Source organism: Olea europaea, unplaced genomic scaffold, assembly GCF_002742605.1.
Source record: "Olea europaea var. sylvestris unplaced genomic scaffold, O_europaea_v1 scaffold889, whole genome shotgun sequence".
NCBI lineage: Eukaryota > Viridiplantae > Streptophyta > Magnoliopsida > Lamiales > Oleaceae > Olea > Olea europaea.
The window spans coordinates 261,363-268,867 of NW_019267356.1; the positions used below are offsets into that span (position 1 = coordinate 261,363).

At 33.1% G+C, this 7,505-nt stretch overlaps 1 pseudogene; it reads left to right on the forward strand.

The window, feature by feature from the left end:
* Positions 1-680: 680 nt before the first annotated feature.
* On the forward strand, positions 681-6,929 carry LOC111392133 (annotated as a pseudogene).
* Positions 6,930-7,505: the final 576 nt, after the last annotated feature.

Below are 7,505 nucleotides of genomic sequence, written 5' to 3' on the forward strand. Positions count from 1 at the left end.
GACTCCATGCAAGTATGTCATGTGGTGTAGTTCTGATTATTGAGCTTCTTTATTCTGCCTATCGCTTGTAGGTTGCTCATTGTGATTTGACTTACCCCCTCATAATCAAGCAAGCTTTACGAAAGTTTGATATTCTCCTTTTGTGCATGAACTTAAGAAGCTCATAGAAAAATATTAACCGCCTTGCTCTCACACCAAATTGTTGAATTTAAGACTCAAAGAAAAATATTATTTTACTTTTGAAATAGATTTGACACATTTTTGGACAAATTCGTGCTTATCTACTTTAATTATATGGAAACACTCCTCACCAAAACACTACACTACCTCAATGTCTCTCTCCTTCCCTCTTTTTCTTCTTGCTCTCACGTATACATACATTCAGACAGCACACACATAGATAACCACTTCTACAGTTGTGAAAAATTTTTAGTTGCGGCATTGAATTCTACTTTCGACGTAAAATTCAAATCTAAAACCCTCGTTTTCAATTCTCATGCCATGTCATCGATCTCCACCACACCTCTAACCATCAATCAAATTTTAACACCCCTCCCACTAAATTCCTATATAAACCCTCTACATACCTCATCATCTCAATGAAACCTTGGCCCTTTCTACAAATTCCAGCTCTAGTTTCCATTTCTTTTTGGGGTTTGCAGTAAAATTTGAATATGAAAATGTGTTCAACTGGCCTCCAACAAGGGCGGTAGAGGGAAGCCAAGTCATGGAATTCTGTATCTCAATCTTGTAGATGGCTTCAAATTTCCATTAGAAGAATCGTTCAATATCTACGGGCTGGAAAGTATCAAGAGCTTTTTGGCTCCTGTGCATAGGTCTACCTCTTCACCGATTTTGAATGCCTTGCTGATGAGGTGGGTTAGGGGTTTTGTTTGCTCTCATTTCATATATTTTTTTAGTTTTGGGATTTTATTACATGGTTCTGTTGGTTTATGTTTTGGAGCTTGCAGGAAATGAGGCCAGGGACAAGAATAATGAAATCATACCAAGGCATATTTGTTACCTGGTTATCTATTTGGATGATTGCATTGTTTGCAGCACCGAATTACGTGAAAAGAATATTCTATTCTGTGGCAAAAGATTTTTTTTTGGATTAAATTGGATATATATGCCAATTAGATGTTAATATCATTTTGGGACTTCATTACTGGTTTATATTGTTACTCGTTTATCCCTGTAGTTGCATTCTTTCTCTTCTATCGATTACAGACCAGAATCTTTACATTCATGTTTTTATCGATGCTTGTTCTCAATGGTGAATAATTCATTCTGAAGATGGTTTCTCCTTTAGAACTTCTGGTGCAGTAAACCCCTTCTTTTAAATACATTATGTTACTTGCATATGAATCTCACGAGTTATATTGTAGCTGAGTAGGATAAATTCTCTAGTTTTTTCTTCAATTGACAATCTTTTAATTATATAAATGTGCTTGGTTTAGGAGGGAGTTTTAAAAGAGTTTAGGCATCCATTTAACATCCGTCACATGTGAATTGCACGTGAATCGTACGTGTTATATTGTAGCTGGATAGGATAAATACTTGACAATGTGATTTCTTTTTAGATAGTTTATGAAATAAAGCTATGTAAAGATTCTAAAAGTCACGTTTGTTATTACTATTTGGCTTGATGAAAATTTCATCTCATAAGTCAAGCAATGGATAGTGATTATAGCAGGCTTGCATCACAATATAATCACTTTTGGAAGCTTTTATAATGGATTCTGTTAATCGAATAGATTTCTTTAATTAAATCCTTCTCTATGACAAGAAAACACGATAATTAAGTTAGTAAAGCTCAAGTATTAGTCATTTTACTTTAAGTAAGTTAGGAATTGTCAAGTAAGCATATTTGAACTTCTTGTGGTTGGTTAAAATTATTGGAGGAAAGAGGGGTTTACTAACTTGGATTGGCTAATGCCTCTGAGGAGGACTACACTAATAGATTGAAAGAAATGAACAAAATGAAACTTGTATTTCTCAACTCCAAAACTTATATACTTGGCTTGTTACAAAATGGAGGACTCTACCCCTTTATATAGTATTTATATGAAACTTTTAGTCCACACAATTTCTAAGGACTCCTAGACCACATATTTACATAAGGCTTTTAGACCACACATTTGGACAAAATATTTTCCTAGAATACTCTAGATAGATTGTATATATAAGACCACATATTCTTCTTGTCACATTACCACATTTATCACACATATTTTACTTAAATATTTATATAGATTTTTCTAGACAGTGTTTCTAGAAATGCTAGGCATTTTTGGCTTTTTAATTGAATTGGGCGTATGATCAAAATACTTAAGCTCATATTATTTAGTCCAAAAATAAAGTTTACTACTCAACAAAAATAATAAAAAATTCAAATTATCATTTTATCAATCTTTGAAATAGACCTTCCATATATAAGTTTAGTTTTCCTTGGAAACAATTAATTGCACTCAAGGTTGTGAAAAAGTCGCTTCTACAGAAAGAAAAATAACCATGTCTTGCTAAATAGATGAAAACAGTATACTATATATGGGATTATTCAACTGCGAAAGTTTTTAATGAGGGATTTCATGAGCAAATTCTACTTCAAAAGTAAAATAAAAATATAAAATCCTCGTTTTCAATTTTTACGCCACATCATCGATCCCTAACACATCTCTATCTGGCAATCAAATTCTAACACCAGCTCACTAAATTCCTATGTAAACCATCTACTAACCATTTTATTTCAGTAAAAAGATTGACATATATTTTTTTTTTTTTACAATTTCCAGTATCCAATTTCAATTCCTTTCTATAGTTTATGGTAAAACTGATGCAGGAGGATCCGAGTCAAGTGATGCTGATTTGTCAGATTGCACGATGATGGCGCTGAGATACCATGAGATGGCGGATCGGCGCAAAGATGGAAAGTAAATCACCATTATTTCCTTAATTGGGAGATTTTGACGCGTCTTTGATAACTTGGCCATAACTTTGGCTACGGTTATCGGAATCGCTATTATGACCCCAATTCGGAAAGCTCTCTTCAGCGCGCACGTCGTGGCCACCCAGCTTTGCTCGGTGGACATCAATTTCAAGCCCAAAATCCACTGTTTTCCTTTCCAAAATTCGTTTTTAAGTTATTTTTTACTATTTATGGTAATATTTAGTTTCCTTTTTTTTATATGTTAGAGACCTCGAAATAAGCCAAATTTTTGGCAACTTACTTCTTTTACTTAATATTTTATTTTGGTATAATTTTGGGATTTTACTATTTTTGGTAATTTTCCAATAATTTCGTATTTCGCAGCTATTTAACCTGGCTTGTGGGTTAGTTTTCAGCATTCTGCATTATTAATAATATTGAGTTGAATTCAGAGTATTTTCTCTGTTTTTTTGGGCGTTTTCTATCGTTCTTTTCTTGCGAATCATCTGCTACAACCAGCCAATAGGATAATCACTATCCTACCCGGCGTCAAAAATTCAACTGGCAGAGACTCCACTATGGGAGGTAGAGGGAGGGTCAATGCATGGATCGAAAATCCTATGCCAATCTAGTAAGAATTGTATTGAATTCCCTGTAGGCAGAATCGCTGATTTCTCAATTTTGGAAGGTATGCTGAGCGTGTCAATTTCGTGCTCTGGTCTTTCTCTCCACCATCCTTGAATACCTTGTTGCTGAGATGGGTTAGGGGTTTTATTTGTCCCCATTCGATCCGCACATTTTTTTATGTTTATATAACAACACGTCAACATGACTATTTCATTCACAGAGTATAGCTCATTTGAATTTAAGAAGGATAGCTTATTCAAATACCTCATTCAAATTTCGGATGGATAGCTCATTTAAATTTATGACGGATAGCTTATTTGAATTTCAGATGGATAGCTCATTTGAATTTTTAGAAGGATAACCTATTGGAATTTAAATCTTTTTGATATAGCTAGAAGGATAGTTCTTTTGAATTTTAACTCATATGTATAAGCTACAAAGTAGAATAGTTATTGTATTGAGCTCTATTTATAAAGAACGTGTATTCACAATTCAATACATAAAAAAATCACGAACCTATTATTCTCTCTCCCGTACTTCCTTATCCCAACTTCTTCTCACCATCAATACCAATCTTAATCACAGAAACTACCCCATGCGGAGAAATCATGCCCTATCCTACTTCCATGGTCAGTCCATTTTTGGTTACATTCATGGCATAGTGAAACCACCTCCAAAAGAAGTTGATTCCCCCCATCACATTTCTGATGCTCTCTTCCAGATTCCAAACCTCAATATGAAACAGTGGCCTGGATTCCTTCTTCATTCCCACCATAAATGCTCCCCTCACTGAAACTTTCCTCACTCAGATCATTTGATAGTTTTAAAAATCGCTACTAAAACCACAAAAAAATTGAACTGCTCAAATTCTCTGTTGGAAGAATCGATAGATTTATAAGGAATAGAAAGTTTGATGAGTGTGTCGACGCCGTTGCCCTGGTTTGCCTCTCTGCCATTCTTGAATACCTTGCTGCTGCGATGGGTTATCAGTTTTGTTTGTTCCCATTTCGTACATTTTTTATGTTCAGGATTTACTATATGGTTCTGTTGATTGAGGTTTTGAAGCGTGCAGGAAAAGATGCCAGGGACAAGAAGAGGAACAGGATTGTGCCTAGGCATAAACAATTGGCTGTAAGGAATGACGAAGAGTTGAGCAAGCTTTTGGGAAATGTTACCATTGCAAATGGTGGGCGTTCTGACTAACATTAATCAGTATTTGTTGCCAAAGACAGCTGGCAGAAAAGAAAAAGAGATTGGCTCTGCTTTGCAATAGTTCTACGGTTTTTAATGTATTATTTACAGTGTTTGGATTGATATTAATCCCTTATTTGATCACTATTATTTGATACTCTTTTTTCTGCATTCTCACTTTCAACCACATATCCACAGAATGTAATATTTTGCATGTAAATCCAAAACTTTTCCTTACTTTTTAACTACACATTTTCCTAAACAACGCTGTCCAAAGCATAGTTTTCCAAGATAATGGTTGTCAAACAGTGGCTAAGGGTTTTGGTCTTCAGATTTTTATCAGTTAAAGACTCTTCTAAAATATAATATTTTTTTTGCTTAATTATACGAGTCTATGTTTTTTTATTTAATATGTCAATAATCAGTTGTCTTAAGATTATGCGACTGAAGACATAGATGTTGCTTGCTTAACTATTTGGTGGTAACTGGCATTGTTTGAAATATCGAATGGGAATGAATATTCTATTATGTGGCATATGATATATAAAGCACTAATCTTTGGAGTAAATTGAATATGAATGCCGATTGGATGTTTTATAAGCACCCTCGATTAAGTTAATATGGGTATTAGTTGCACCAACGTTGAATACAATTAAATTGATCATTGTTCATTTTCGATCTAGTACTCAACATATTTGGAACATAAACATCAATGGGTTTCATGATTTGGACCCAGTCAACCCATTTGTACTCGTATTTGGGGTTTGTAGACGTGGTCGGACATTTCTCTGGCTTGTAGAACTCAGCGAGGATTCTTTATAGTATATTTACTTGGTTGACAAAATCTACACATTGTTGACAGTAAGCTATCTCAAGCCATTCAGTTATATCCTTCCCAGGTGGTAGCCAGCTTCTCTCAGGTTTTCACTGCCTAAAGTTGCATCAATATGTTTTCTTAGTTGTACCATCTTAGTTTGCCATAACATTCTTTGGCTCCTTCAATTGCTAAAAAAATAAAAAAGCCTAATGCCTCTTCACAAAGAAGAGGATAGAGAAACTAGTTTCCTCCCTATTATTCAAACATAGAGAAATAATTACCACATAGGGCAAATTACCCAATCTAAATTTGTATCTGCATTCAATGTCTCGTATAAAGAAAATTACTTTTGTACTAATGGAAGTGGACCCTGGTGAAAGTAAACCCATATTTAGTGAGTAAAAAGTTAAAATTAAGTAAAATTTATATTATAAGTTATTTATACCTAACAGAACACTTATGATGCACGTGCAACACGTGATGTATTTGATTATGTAATTGAATGTCTAATTCTTGGTGAATTTATATTTATATGAGATTCTTTTTTTAACTTCCGAGAATATTATTTACTTACAAGTGAAAATTTTCTTATAAGTAATTCTTTTGACTTATAATTTACTTATTAGTAATTTTTTTACCATGATTGGATTTTTCCTACAAGTTAAATTTCTACACATGCGTAAATACACACACACAAACAACTTATTTACTTATGAATCTATGTGTTTCAATTCAATTCAAAATTTCCATATTTTTCATGAAGTATTTGAATTAATAATATGGTCTAAATCTATTCATAGAGGGTATTATTTTAACCGTGTTGACTAAAGGGAGATTAGGACCAATGGCATACATACGCCTTGGCAAAAGTTAGGCCATATTTAATTCTTAAAAACATGAAATTAAGTTAAATTTTTTTATTATGAGTATACATATTTTAATTCAACTAATTTTACTCCTTACTGTTCATGAAATAGTGAATTTAATATATGTTTTAAAGCGTTACGTAGATATTATTCTTCCAATCCCATAGACTATAGGGGTATAACACCCCATATTATGTTATTTTGGGTGTTAATTACGAGAAACATTGAATAGGATTAAATTGACCTTACTACAACTGGGCATTGAACCATTCCTTCGAGTACTCAACATATTTGGGAATGGAAACTTAGCGTCTTCCCATGTGTACTCGTTTTTTGGGTTAGTAGATATTGTTTGACAGTTCTATGGTTTACAAAACACAGTAAGGGATCCATAGAGCAGATTCATATGGTTGATATCTACAGTGTTGACAGCAAGCCATTGATTTATATATATCAGAGGTGGTTGCCTTACAGCTTCTCTCAAGTTTCCACTTCCTAAGGTTGCATTTTAAGCTACTTATATTGTCTACTTTTTTTAACAAAACATGTGCTTGCATGTACAACTCAAATGATTTATTTTTAATCTTATAACCAGTAGTATAATTGATTTTTTTATTCTAGGTGAATTTGTATTTGTTTCATTTTTTTTATACCATATGAGACTTTTTACTTATAATTAATTTCTTTTTATTTATAAATAAATTTTCACTAACGAATGACTTTTACCTTATAGGTAAATTTTATACCATGAGCAATTTTTTTCTTTTCATAAAAATAAATTTTTATGTATATGTTTATATATAAACTTATTTACTTATGGGTATAGGTGTTTTAAAATGATTGGTAAAACGTTATTTTGAAATTTTGATTACTTTAAACAATCATAAGGAGTTCAAATGAGCTTACTCAAATGTTTCTAATTTAGTTGAAGTGCAATGACTGATTCCTGAGCCTTACGAACATGAATATACACTACAACAAAATGTACTTTTTACGGCATGCATTACATGCAGTAAAAACCAATTTATGGCGTGCGGCCGCATGTCGTTTAAAGCAATGCCATAAAAAGTATTTC